Here is a 15,645-nt window from a genome sequence, read left to right on the forward strand (position 1 = left end):
TTTCCCATTACTTTGCGTAGTACCCAATCCCTAATCTTGAATTGTCTTGGATGCACCTTTTTGCTGTATTTTCTGATTAACTCTCGTTGGTATGCGGCGATGTGGACTAGTGCTCTTTCTCTTCTTTCTTCTGCAAGGTTGAGTTCTAAGGCTATGGCTTCTCCATTTAGGTCTGGATCAAAATTTTCGCTTCGGATTGTGGGGAGGCCAACTTCTAATGGGATCACTGCCTCCATTCCATAGGCTAGGGAGAATGGTGTTTCTCCTGTTGAGCGCCGAGGCGTGGTGCGGTAAGCCCATAGGACGTGAGGAAGTTCATCTGCCCACTTGCCTTTTGCTTTCTCTAGCCTTTTCTTTAGTCCATCCAAGACGACTTTATTTGATGCTTCAGCTTGCCCATTTGCTTGAGGATATGCCGGTGTGGAATTGTAGAACTCTATCTTGTACTCTTCACAAAAGCTTCTGAAGATTCTGCCGTCGAACTGAGTTCCATTGTCAGAGATCAGTGCCTTTGGTATGCCAAACCGAGTGATGATATTCTGCCAAACAAACTTCTTTACATCTCTTTCTTTGATTGACGCCAATGCTTCTGCTTCCACCCACTTTGTGAAGTAGTCTGTTGCTGCGAGAAAGAATTTTCGTCCCCCGGGCGCTGTTGGAAGTGGTCCTACTATGTCCAAGCCCCACATTGCGAAAGGCCATGGGCTGGTTAAGGGTAGGAGTTCTCTTGCTGGTTGATGTATTTGGTGTGCGAATTTCTGACATTTTTCACATTTCTTCACATATTTCTCTGAGTCTGCTTGCATATATGGCCACCAATATCCTTGCGAAATAGCCCTGTAAGCGAGCGACCTTCCCCCTTGATGACTTCCACACACCCCTTCGTGTATTTCAAACAGGAATGCTTCTACTTTGCTGGGATGAATGCACTTGAGATAAGGCCCAGAGAATGACTTCTTGTATAATGCCAAAGATGGAGATAGCCAAAATCGCTGTGACTTTGCCCTTATTCTGTTGGCTTCTTTTTTCTCTTCTGGTAGGATGCCGTCTTTTAGGAATTGGATGATGGGATCCATCCAAGAAGGGCCTAATTCTGTGCAACATACTTCTTCTGCTTCGGGGTCTTCTATGCTTGGTCTTGGTAAGAAGTCGATGAGTAATGGATGAGGGATTGATGTATCTGCCATTGAGGCAAGGCTTGCCAACTCGTCCGCTCGGCTGTTTTCCTCCCTGCCAATTTGTTCTATCCTTACCACATCAAACTTCTTGATCTCTGTTCTGACTAACTCTTGGTACTTGGCCATTCTGTCATCCTTTGCTTCGTATTCGCCTGAGATTTGGTTTACTACCAGTAGAGAGTCACTGTACACCATTAGTTCGGTTGCCTTCATGAAGTGTGCTGACTTGAGTCCTGCGAGAAGTGCCTCATACTCCGCTTCATTGTTGGATGCTGGGAAGCCCAGGTTGATTGCTTGTTCTACAACCAGGCCGTCTGGAGAGATGAGGACTATGCCAAGCCCTGCGCCATGTCGGTTGGATGCCCCATCCACAAAGAGCTTCCACATCTCTCCAACGAATAATTTCCAGCAAGTGGAAGGATCAGATGATGCTGTGAGGTCTAGAATGGTGTTTTCTTCAAGGTCCATGTTGGTTATCTGTCCTTCGTCCTCTGTTTGGACTGTTGGTGGGCCTTTGTTTGTCTCTTCCTTGTTGTCCTTAGTATGGTCTGCCTTGGTGTTTGCTTGACTACCTTCTACTAGGGGTTGCGCTATTCCGGCGTCAACTTCCGCCCCTAGTTCGGTTGTGCCAGTTAGGTCGACTGGGCAGATATGATGACTTCCAGGAGTAAACTCTGCGACGAAGTCTGCCAAAGATTGGGCTTTTATTGCGGTCTTGGGTTGGAACTTGATGTCGAATTGCCCCAACTCTACTGCCCACTTCAAAATTCGCCCACTAAAGTTCGCCCTTTCAAATAGAGCTTTTAATGGAAAGGCTGTGAGGACGACTATGGTGTGGGCGTGAAAGTAATGCGCCAACTTTCTGGATGCCATCATTAATGCTAATGCTAGTTTCTCTAAGGGCAAGTACCTTGTTTCGGCTCCCAACAATGTCTTGCTTACATAAAAGATGGGCAAGTGTTGTATTCCTTCTGCACGAACCAACACTGCGCTAACTGCGTGCTGAGAAACTGCCAGGTACAAAAAGAGTTCTTCACCAGGTACTGGAGTAACAAGTAGTGGTGGGGAAGACATGTACTCCTTTAAGCTTTCCAGAGCTCGGTCGCATTCCTCATCCCACTCAAACTTGGCCTTTAAAGCCTGGAAGAATGGTCGTAGTCTGTCTGACGATCTGCTTATGAACCGGTTGAGTGCAGCCGCCATACCAGTGAGATGCCGCACTTCTTTGACTGAGTTTGGTCTCTCCAATTCCTGGATTGCTTTGATCTGAGAGGGGTCTGCTTCTATACCTCGGTTGGTCACCAGGAAGCCCAAGAATTTGCCAGATCCCACTCCGAATGCGCATTTGGACGCGTTGAGGCGCAACTTGTGTTTCTTCAGGATCTGGAACATCTCGCCCAAATCTTTCAGATGGTCATTCTCATCCTTGCTTTTGACCACCATGTCATCGATGTAAGCCTCCATTGTTCTGCCTAACAATGGTTCAAACATCTTGGTGACCATCCTTTGGAATGTCGCCCCTGCGTTCTTTAGGCCAAAGGGCATGACCTTGTAGCAATATAACCCCCTTGGTGTTGTGAAGGATGTGACCTCCTGGTCTGGTTCGTGCATGGCGATCTGGTGGTAGCCTCTGTATGCATCTAGGAAGCTAAGACGGTTATGCCCTGCCGTTAGGTCCACCAATTGATCTATCCTTGGTAGAGGGAAGCTATCTTTGGGGCATGCCTTGTTGACTGTTTTGTAGTCGACGCAGACACGCCACTTACCATTCTTTTTTGGCACTACGACGGTGTTGGAGATCCATCTTGGGTAGTGCACTTCTCTTATTGCTCCTGCCTCCAGCAGGTTGCCTACCTCTTCTGCCACTATTTCGGCATGGTGAAGTGCCGATCTGCGTGTGCGTTGGATGACTGGTCTGGCGGATGGGTGGACATTGAGTTGGTGACTGATGAAGTTTGGATCAATACCTGGCATGTCGTAAGGTGTCCAGGCAAACACTTCGATATTAGAGGTCAAGAATTCCAAGACTTCCAATCTCTCAGTGCTGGACAACGATGAGCCAAGTAAGAAGAACTTATCCAGGTTCTTCTCATCTATTTTTACCTCCACCAAGTCCTCCACCGCTTTCTGATCAGCCTCTTTGCCGACGTCCGCGAATAGTTCATTACTTTCTGGTTCTTCCACTGAATGAATGTATCCTTTGGCAGCACGGCTTCCATTCGCTGTGGCGAAGCATTGTTTTGACATGATCTGGTCCCCATAGACTTCTTCAATAATACCAGCATCGTTGGGGAACCTCATTACTTGGTGGTAAGATGACGCCACCGATCGCATGGCATGCAGCCATGTTCTGCCTAGGATGATGTTGTAGGTGGAAGGGACCTTCAATACCCAGAACTCTACTTGTTTTGTTACACTTCCTGCTCTGACTGGAAGGATTATTTTGCCGACAGGCCACTCTGGCATGGAGTTGAATCCAATCAGGGGAGAAACTGCAGGCGCCAAGTCTTTGTCTTGCAGTTTTAGTTGCTTGAATGTGTCATAATACATGATCTCACATGAACTACCCTGGTCAATCAGAATCCGCTTGACGTCAAAATCCTTGACTCAGAGAGTGACAACCAGGGCATCATTATGGGGGCAGTAAATTCGTTCTAAGTCCTTATCTAAAAAGGACATGACGTTTGTTGCCTCCGTCCTCCCCTTCTTGGTGGCAGGTTGGGTACTTAATACTTCCCTGAAGTGCTCAGCCTTTTTGATTGACCCTCTGAGCTCACATACGCGCTCAGGTTCAAAAACTCCATGAATTACATTGATAATACCTTGTGGAGGGGCGTCGATTGGCATTCTGTTGGGATGGTCATTATGATCTTGGGGGGCCGGTTGCGCTCCTCCTTCAATGTATTTGTCCAAGTGGCCTGCTGCCACCAATTCTTCCAAGTGCTGTCTAAGTGGCGTGCAATCCTCAGTTCGGTGCCCCTTTTCTTTGTGGAAGGTGCACCGCGATCTGTCGTCGTAATTTTTCTGAGCTTCCCCTAGCTTGGCTGGCCACTTGACAAAAGGTTCATCCTTTATTTCGCTCAGAATCCGATATATGGGTTTGTTGAACACCGTTGTTATGGCAGTGCGGATTTTCAACCATCTTTTGTCTGGGTCCTCTCCACTATCTCGTCTGCCACGACCGTTTCTGTTACTTCGATCCACCGTGTTGACCTTTGCTGAGGTCTTCTTTTCTGGGACTGGAGTCGCACTGGATTTTGCTTTGGCACGTGCGCCGTCCTCCTCGACCCTGATGTGCTGGTGCACTCTCTCCATCAGGGCTTCCATGGTAAGGGGTGGTGTCATGGTGATCAAGTCCCTCAGTCTGTTTCCGACTGGAAGGCCTCTTTTGTATTGTGCAATGGCTAGATTGGTGGGGCAGTCTCCAATCTGGTTGAATGTCTCCCAATAGCGACTGTTGTAAGACCTGAGGGTCTCTTTTTCACCCATGTCGATGGAAAGCAACTGGTCTATCTCCACCGGTGTTTTAGTGTTCGTTCGAAACCTTGTCAGGAAGGCTTCTGCCAATTGAGCCCACGAGGCTATGCTGCCTTCTGGGAGTTTCTCGAACCAAGTCAAGCCCAAGTCACCAAGGCTTGATGGGAAGAGTATACACATTAGGGCCTCGTTTCGCCTATACACAGCCATGACTTGGCGAAAGTGGCTTAGGTGTGAATATGGGTCCGTCTTCCCTTCATATGTAGTGAATTTCGGTTGAAGGAAGCCTGATGGTAGGGGCGCGTTTTCGATCACTGGGACAAACGGCGAAGTCTGTAGTCTGGCCAACGCCTTGTCCGTCGGTTCGTAGGCCGGTCGCGGTATTGGCATTCCAACCTCAACGCTTCCATGCGTTCGAGGAGCCAACCGTTGTAAGGCCGAAACTCGGTGTGGATCCCTTGCCCTGGCATCCTCCTTGCATCGTGCTTTTTCTTCGAGCACGGTTCGTAAGTCGGATGACCTGGGGAGCTCTGTCTGTCTAGATCTGGTTTGGTGTGAATGCGAAGGCCAATACGTGCTTCCTTCAGTGTATGACCTCTCAGATCTCGTCCTCTCAGACCTGGAGTGACGAGTCCTGGAAGATAAGGAATGAGTGTCGCCTGTCCTGAGGCTTCTGCTCTCTCCTTGGGAGGGCGTAGTATTCCTACTACGATTCTCTGAGTGGCGAGGGGGCGTCTTGTGCTTGCGCCCCTCTCCTGTCGCCACATCTTTAGTTTTTACCTGGCGTTTCAAAGCCTCCATGTCCGCCGCCATCTTCTTTATCAATTCATCTTGCTCTTTCACACGATCCTCCAGAGTTTGAGAGTCAATCCTCCGTCTCTGCCGGTCGGGACTTTGAGAATGGGATTGCCGGGGGCTATGATTCCGTCTTCCCCTAGCATCCCTCCTGGAGGTATGTCGATGTGGCTCCAGGTCCCCCATGGGAGGGACTGAAGGTAATCCTTCACGCCTTGCGCCTCCTTCTGGAGTTAGTCCATCGACGGCGGACTGCGGCATGTCTTCAATGTTTGCCATTGACTGAGAGAAGGAGAAGCTTAGTCAAGAGGTTTTTTGTTCTTGTCTGTTCTTCCCACAGACGGCGCCAATTGTACGGGGAGGAAATAATTCTCCTCGTATAATCCTGTTGACCAAGTCCACGCTCCTCCGTACGACGTCGCTTTGTTACCTGAAAACACAAACGTGATCTAGCCGGCGGGTGTGTGCCGGAAACCTCTCCGATGCCTAAGTCAGAAAACTTGACAAATAGACAAAGCTCTAAGTTCTCAGAAAGAATAGTGTTCAATTACCTCCTCCAAGGTGATGCTTGTAGGCTTTTATAAGTTTCCCGTGGCACAATCCTGGTAGGACTTGTATTTCTCCATGCAGAGTCCTCCTAGGATTCATACTCCAAAGGATAATGCTTATCCTTTTACACCCTCCCCTACTGCTTAAACCAAGTGGGATGGTTTTCTCCATAGCCGAACTACCTCACGACCGAAATAACACTGGCTATGCTGAGCCACAGAGAAGGCCGAACTATCCTTAGCTCGGTCTTCTCCTTTAACTCATTACTTCGGCTGTCCCTGTTCAACCTTGGTGTGCTTAGATCAAACTTCCAAGTAACAAGTTCTGACCGACTTAACCAGAGTGTGTCACGACCGGACTAATTCCGAAACTAGTCTTCCCAGAACATACTGCGACCGGACTAACTCTAAGACCGGCCCTACTCCGAATTGTCTCTGGACCGGAGTAGCCTTACTCTTCCTTGGGCCGAAGCAACTATCTCTCCTTGAACCGGAATAAACTCACCTCCTTGGGCCGAAGTAACTTTGTCTCCCAAGGCCGGAGTAACCTCGCCCTCTAGGCCGGAGTATTCAGTACGGCCTTTTTACCTAGTCCTCTGCGTTTTGGGCCTCAAAACCCAACTCGAAGCTCGGCCCAATTTTTCCCAAAAATTACCCTCTCAGTTACAAATTAGAAATTAAAACCACTAAAAATGGAAATAGAAATGCAACTGTTACAATTACAAATTGTCTAGATCTGCAAAACGAAATTCATGGTTGCATCCAAAATCGTCTGTTTAGCTAATAATACACTTCTAGATTCACTGCCTCCTGATGGATGTTGGAGGCATACCGGCGTTTGTCTCCCAAGATATGATCGTCAAAACCAGCTAATGTAGAAGTACCTTCTGAATAGCTTGGGCAAACTTGATAATGGTTGCACTCTCTCTAACAAGAACCGAAGAAGGGCTAACAATAGAAGATAGGAAAAATTTTCTTTGGTGGGGGAAAAAAAAATATCTCCAGCTTTTTATCTCAAAACACCATCTCCATTTTCCATAAAAATCTCCCTAAAAATTATCTTACTAAGTTGGAGGGAAAATGCCTCTATTTATACAAGTAAGGGAATCCTTAGCCATGAAGGCTATACATCAATAGGGCCATCAAATGCCATTAACCAAGGTCATCAACTCTAGCAATTAGGGCTAGAGTTACAAAGGTTGAAAACCTATAGCCACTAATATGGTCATCAACTCCATCATCAAAAGATGAGAGTTACAAAGGTCTAAACCTCCCATGTGCTTGAAATATACAAATAAATATGTATATAATGATGGTTGAATAAACTAACTAGATGGGTCATAAAATGGATACTAATGTTGGGTTACAACCCGATCCAAGTCCAATTCTCATACACATGCACAAGCTGAACCCAATACAACATAGCTTAGCCCAAGCTCAGGATTAAGTCCAAATATAAGTCCAAGGCCAAACCCAGCATATGCATCAGCCCAAGCCCAAGCCCAAGCCTAGACCCAGTCCAAATCAAGACTAAGTCCAAATTTAAGCCCAACTTTATTAATGCCCACTTTATGAGACAATTCTCATTCATAACTCAATAGTTTTGCCTCGTTATTTTTGTATTGCAGTCTTTCCACTTAAGAGAATACAAAATCACTCAGATCCATCTCAATCGACAGTTGGGTCCCACTTTAATTTTGAATTAAAGTTGCAAAAAAACCATTATTTTTCAACATTTAGAATCAAACATCCATACAAATATTAAAAAAAAAAAAAACTATTTTAGTGTAAATGAGATAAAAATAACTAAAATTTAACCATACCTACGTTTTTTTTTTCAAATTATTTTTAATTAATTTCAAAATAAATTTTTAAATCATTGTTTAAAACCGTACAGGTTTTACACTAGTTGTATTAAAGACAAAAAATAGGTTTACAGAAGTGCTTCAATACCTAATTAATAGGTTTGTTGTTTATTGATTTCACACTTTGGTTATAAAAGAAAATTTAAAACCAAAACTACCGCTATTAAACCCATATTAACCTTCAATCTAATGTCATAGCCATCACACATACACTGCTGGAAATAGGAGTTTTAGAGGTGTTTAAAAAACGCCGCTATAAGTTCCAAAAAAGCCATAAAATCTTTTTGTGGCATTTAGCACCAAATGCCGAAGATGCAGCCGTCGCTATAACCTTATGACGCTTTAGAAAAATTGCTATATTACTATAGGTGGCGTTTTCTAAAAACGCCGTCAAAAGTTGTACTAACGGTAACGTGACATCACTATGCTATTTAGCGACGTTTGGAAAATGCCGTCGTATCTCTTTTTTTAAAAATCCAACTGTTGGTATGATATTTAGTGACGTTTTAGAAACGCCATGATATCTTCTTTTTTTTTTTCTTCTTCTAATTGTGCTAATTTTATGTAATTGAATTAAAAAAATACTTGTAATAAAGCTGAAAAATAGTATTAATATGAAATAATAACTCTCATTCAAAATGCAACATTAATTCACTTTCTCATTCAATTTAATATCCAATCGCCATTAACCACAAAATAACATATCCAAAAATCATGTTTTAACAAAGATATTAGCAGAGAAAGAAGTGTTGAACTATAATGATGGATCCAACTATACAAGAGAAGAAGACAAAAATAAATAAATACAAAATCACATTCGCACATATTGCGTGTGCCACCACTTCTAGTGTGTCAAACATTCAAATCAGCCATACATCCATACACCCTTGAATTTTGGTTAATAAAAAATAAATACAAAATCACATACTTACTGTACGGGGAGCAAATATTCCGGCAAGCCCGTATTCCTTTCTTCCGAGCTCCGTCGATGTCCGATCACCTGCGAGCAAGTAAAGGTGAGCTACCCGGCGGTGTGTGGCCGGAAAAACCCTCCGACGATCAAGTTAGCACACACCTTAGAGGGAATAGAGAGAGAAAGAGAGTGTTTGAGTGTAAGAATTTCCTTACAGAATGTTCGTGTGTCTGGTATGGGGGACGCAGACATGCTTATATACCTACTGACCCCCATATCCACTCCCTGTCATCTCCTGACACGTGGCTCTGCTATCCCATCTGCCAGCGTAAGCCATGCCATTCATCACCTAATCCTAACTGCCTGTCATCACGGCTGGAGCTCGGCAGCCGAGCTGCCCTACCTCGGTCATACCATGCTTCATACTCATGCGCCTAACCGGACAAACACGTGGAGGATCGGGCTAGGTGGCATCTCGGCAAAGCCTAGCCTGGGCACCTCCTTCGGTTGGCCTTCCTGCCAGTCAATCAACTACCTCGGCTGACCGCGCCTTTCCGGACGCCGGTCTCTCAACCTGTGGTTTCGACCATCATGGACCGAGCATCCTGGTCTGACCGGTCACCTCCTGGCCGGGCAGTTTCTATACGGTCCGGGGTGGCGCACACTCAGTCCAACTCTGCCCGGCCCAAGTTCTGGCAGCCCATTTTAGGGCGGAGAGTTGATCAGCTCGGCCCCATACACCGTTGGGCCCTCAACCTGCTCGGCCGTCACCTCGGCCCAACTCCAGATCATAAATTACCCTCTCACTTACCATCATCTGAAACTAAAACTTTCTTTGAATATATAATTAATCATAAAAAAAGTAGGTAGTATAGTTTGGTACCATCTCCCAACATCAGTTGGGAAAAAAAAAAACACCACTAAGCAGAACAAAGATCACTAAAGCACATATGAAAAAGATTAAAATGGACCCAATAAACAACAAAGATCATATTATCCTTGCAATAGAAAATCAAGAACTTGCAAGACCTAATCAATAAAAAGAAACAAATCCATCAAGCCCGCAAACCAAATCCTCAAATCCAAGACAAGCTACCTAAAAAATAAATAAAAAAAATATAAAAAAATGTTAATAGGAATCACGAAGTAAACATTTCTTTAAAGAAATATTTTCAATTTTTTTTTTCAATTAGAATCGGAAATATGGGAGTTCGGACATAACTGATGAGATAACTGACTAATTACAAACTTGAAGACTTGCAACCCCTAATTCAGCTATTTCATGGACAATCTCTATTCAAAATTCTTGATTTTTTCTCTTGCAAGGTTATAAAGCCTAGTATACAGACCCAACAGAAGCCATTTCATTTGTTGCCTTGTAGAGAATACATCAGTATTTCAAATGGTGTCTCTATGAATCTGAAAATTTAAGGTGTTGTGGTTGAGTAACCACCTCTTGCACAAAGAAAATTGAAAAAATAACATGACGAAGAAGGATGCCGGGGTTCAAGCTACACAGTCCATTCCTTTAATCCAAATCTCAGTTGTTAATAGGGACTTTTCAACTAATATCACAAACTACAAAAGCATTTGATCAATTGAAACTGTTAATTTCAATAGCAGCTCGAGAATAGAATATTTATCCATCATAATAGCTCCATTTAGTAACAATGGTTGGATCTTAAAAGAAACATTTAATATCTAAAAAAAAAAAGAAGAACCATTTGGTTTAGTAGGAAATAAGAAAACATTTCAGACCACTCATTTGATGAGTCCATACACTGATAGTGTTTGGATCATTGAAATGAAGGTAGAATGGAATGGAATAATCATTACTTAGCATCCCATTGGAATGACCATTCCCTTACAATGTTGAATGATGATTCTATTTGAATGAATTTTCTATCAATTTTTTGCTGTAATTGAAAGCTCATAAACTCACTGCAATATTGAATTTACACTTTCACAAAATGTAAGTGTGCAAATGGTAGTATAAATAATATTTTTATTATTTTCATAATTAGTACACATACCTCCAGAAGAAGTGCCAACTGAAACCTTGATGAATGATTTCTCAAACAAGTTCAATTTGACAAGATTTTGAACACCTTGGTAACCTGACAAGGTGCCTAAGAAACTTAGACTCTTCCTTTATGCTTAACATTCCGTACCCAATTGTCATCTTTTCTAAGACTTTTGCATTTTCAGTTCACTTGTCAGCATTAAAACATTTTTTTTTTATACTTATTTTCTGTTTTAGCAAACAACCTGATTAGTTGATTGGAATATAGGCTATTAATTCAAATGTATTTCAAAATCACCAATATCTTCACATGTACCTCAGGATTAAGCTGGAAATCAGGATTTCAAGTTTGAATAACTCAAATTACAAAACTAATTTAACACTATTGACTACCAACTATAACTAGATTCGTGGATCATTGAACATTATCAAATTAATGATAAACTAAGTCAACTAGCAGCATCATGAACATGAAAATATTAACTGTTTACCATAAAATAACTTGTTATTTTGCTATTCAAATAGTAAACTACCTCAAATTCACTATGCATCTACAAACTGATTTTAGTGATAAAACTGTGAGACGTTAAATTTTCAAAACCTCACTTCTAAGTGAGGACCAAGAAGTTGTTGTCTATCGAAAGCATGGCTACAACATGAGATAGATTCGTAACATTACAGCAATTTACAACATCAATTTATAACCAAACAAAACATTTCACACAAACAAAACATCAATCACTGAAACAGAGCAATATTATCACATTACAGAATCGATAGTCAAATATGTATATATATATATATAAAGAGAGAGAGAGAGAGAAGGGGGTTAGATCCGAACCTTTCTGCCTTCTCTTAATGCCTTGATCTTCGCATGTGCAATGTCTTGATCTGCACAAATGACAATCAACAACCAAATCAACAGAGAGACCTACGAAATCAAGAGACAGAGAGAGCTTCGAAATCAAAATCGAAATTAAAAAAAAAAAGGCACCCTTTACAAAACGCCGTTAAATATTATAAAACAGTGGCGTTCAGAAAAACGCCGCTAAATCAACGCCGTTAAAGCCTACATTTCCTATAGTGAAACCCACAAACTTCAATAGAAAACAATAAAATATGTATATTAACATTATTGTGATAAAATAGAATCTTGATCAAAATCTCCAAACAGACCGCTACAACTCTTCAAGAAAAGTGAGCACAAAAGACCTTATCAAATCCATTGGTTGAAAAAAAAACCTGTACAGTCATCAATAATAATTATAAAAAACAAACAAACAAACAAACAAAAAAAAAATTAGCTTGAACTCTCTGGTTTCAATTACATGCTCACAATAGTAGCAATTATTTTAATCAACTACAAGAAAATAAAGAAAACCAAACAAAATAATCAAAAGACCTTGGATTTGTTATGGCAATGCTTGCAATCAAATATTTCGTCACAAGCACTGATCTTGCATCTTCCTTTGTAATATGAGCATATGAGCACCTGACATTTATCTATCCACACATATATACAAAGTTCAATTCAATCTAAAAAATTAAGAAAATATAGAAATAAAGAATAAAATTCAAGAATGAGAATGAGGATAGAAGGTGTACTAAATAGTAGGTGACGCTTTAGGCTTAAAACCATAACCAATTTGGTACGTACATGGGATATATATATATATATATAGGAAGTAGAAGGTTGCCTTTAAAGGAAGAAATCATATTGTTGTTATTTAACCATTCTGACAACCACATTACCACCAAACCTTTGAATTTTTCTCTACTTAAAATAGACCAACAAACCAACTAAAAATTTGAAAATACAAAAGAAACACACGATGGTCAAGCTAATATAATCATCAATGCTCATTCTCTTAAATGTACCCTTGAAAAATAAAAACAACACAATAATGATAGGAACAGAACAACACTAAAAAAGGACACAGATTCATGATTAATATTTAATAACCAATCATTGACACTCTAATTGTTGTCAAACTGAAATAGACAAACGAAAAACAAACTCATAATTTTATGAGCAAATCTATTTATCCACAAAACATTATATTAAGGACTTGTTTAGGAACCTTACTTTTTGATCATATCATTCTCTCTACTTTTCGGCACGTATTATATAAGGTAATCTTAGAACTTAACATATACATGGTAGGAACCATTACGATGAAGGAGAAACTGAGCACCTCAATCACTACCCTCCAAAAATTCAAAAATTCCCATAATGCCCAAATAAGTAAAGATCCGTACAAATTACAAATCTTAAACTTTGTAAACTCATCACCCAAGATACAACAAAAATTTTAAGCCTTTAACTCACAAATATGAGAAATATAAAAAATAACCAATTTTTTAAAAATAAAAAAACATAAACCAAAAAATTTCAATAATAAGTAGAGAGTTACCCTCAAAGGAAGAAGAGCTCATTGTTGTTATTTAATTACTCTGACCATCACATTACCACCAAAGCTCTTAACTTTTCTGAACCTGTAATAGAGAACTAAATTAATTAAAATTTTGAAAATAAGAAAACAAATTCAGGACAATCAAATAGAAATCCCAAACATCTAGTTAGTACCAAAGTATTACAACTTTAATTATATATCACCAAAAAATATATTACAACCCAAACAAAGCTAATGCAAGAAATTGAAATTGAGCCAATAATAAAACAACATAGCAAACAAAACCTTATCAAGTAAAAATCCGACAAAACAATAAATAAATAAATTAAAAAAAAAATCAGTATCATAACCTAACTCAATCAATCCAAAAATTAGAAATTAGAAATTAGAAAGAAAAAAAAAAATGGCAACCTAAGCTCAACCTTTATTATCAAAAAAAATCCCCAATTGTCTCCGCAAAATCTTAATTTTGGAGTCAGCTTGAACAATAAGATTCAGAGAAAAAATAAAAGGATAATCTCAAAGAAATCAAATACAGCTATTCGATTATTAGATGCAACACATAATGGTTGGTTGCTTGATCAATCCCACAATTTTACCTACAGCAATCAAGAGTGGCTAGAGGAGAAAGTACTATGCATAATTTGTGGATATGAATTTTGGAGGTCAACAAAAATAAAAAGAAGAGAATTAAAAATAAAAAAGAATAAATTACCAAATAGAACTAACAGTATGTTGAACTTCATCTGGTTTCAACCATGTTGATCTGCTTTGATCCAGAGGAGCCCAGGTTGACGAAAATACCCGCTTCTCTTTCCTTTCTAATATCTCCATCTCTGGCACTACTCTTGTCAAAAACGAAATGATCATGGAAACCATTTCAAAAATCCGTTTTAAATTTAGAAAATATAAAATTATTTCAGAAACCCATTCTAGAAAATAGAAACTATTTCAGAAACTCATTTCAATCAAAGAACAGATGTTACAAAAATCAAAACATTTCATAACTGAAATCAAATCATTTCACGCATAGAAACTATTTCAGAAAATAGATAAAGAAATAAATCAACAACAAACTTGTTCTAGCTGAACCCAGTTTTGGCTGGTGACCTTCAATACAATATTCTGAAAAAATATAACAAAAGATCTCATTAAACAAGCTAAACAACAATAAAACAGATTTGCTAAATTAAAAACATTTAAAGTTGGGTTTGTCACCATCATCATTAGTTGCAATATAATCACAGAGCTTTGTTATTTTATCTTCATTATTAACTCTAATCCAAAGCATTATCTCATAGTAAGCTAATCTTAATAGTGAATTCGGATTCTCCTCATAGATAGCTTCGCAGAAATATACAAATTCTTGTCCCATCTCCATGTCGATTAAAAACATCTTAGAAATGGACCATAAGTTTCCTCCTCTAGTCACCAACTCACCATCAAGAATATACCTAGAGCACATTCATTTCATTTCACAAATCCTGATTAAACTTGTAGTTTCTTGCTTAAAATTTTAATAACCAAATCGAGAGACGGGAAGGAAGAGCTTGAGAGAGAGAGCTTGTATGTGTAGACACCCCATTTTTGACCGACCTTAAGACTTAGACATCATCGATTGAGCACTCGGTGATTGCGCATGTTGTGCTTGTTCTAAGGTTACGGAGTCTCAGCTGAGAGCCTTGCCTCCGAACTTCGGGACTCTTTTGTGCTTTGCCTCAGTTTGCGAACCAGGTTCTGTTTTCTCTTCTTGAAGGGAGGGAGAGGTCTCGTAGACCATCTCTCAGTGGCCATAGGCTACTTTTCGTGGTCGTAGACCACTGTTCCCATTTGGAGACTAGCTTCCGATTTTTGGAGTCGTCGGTCGTGCGCCTCGATTCGGGACCGCTTAACTTTCTCCGTTTGCTCCGGTTTTTGGCACACACCTTGTTTCCTCTCTCTAGAGGGACACTGTGGCCCGGGAGACCACCTTCGTGGTCGCACGCCACTTTCGATGCTTAACAGTCAATTTTTGGGGCACCCGACTGTGCGTTTTGGCCCCCGAACCCTTGTTTTGCATCTGTCTTGGTTCATTTTTGGCATGGACCCTATTTTTATTGTTTGGAAGGTGGTACAGGGGTGGGAGACCGCCTTTTCTTCTTGGAGACCACTTTTCCCGGCCGGCCGATTTTTTTTGTTAGGTAGTTGGTCTCCTTGACTTTTGAGCCACAATTGCTGGTCTCCTACCACACCACTAGCTTGCATTGAGTGAGGAGACCACCCTAGGAGATGGCCGGCCACCATTCACTCACTTGAACCTTTTGAACTGGTCGGCCGACCAGGGGAAGTGGTCGGCCGACCCCCTGAACTGGTCGGCCTGCCTTCTCCTGTTTTGTCCCTGTGAGTTGTTACCAGCTGTGCCAGCTGGAAGGCATAGAATTGATCCTCCATAC

Source organism: Camellia sinensis, chromosome 10 (assembly GCF_055761805.1).
Source record: "Camellia sinensis isolate YWXY chromosome 10, ASM5576180v1, whole genome shotgun sequence".
Classification (NCBI taxonomy): domain Eukaryota; kingdom Viridiplantae; phylum Streptophyta; class Magnoliopsida; order Ericales; family Theaceae; genus Camellia; species Camellia sinensis.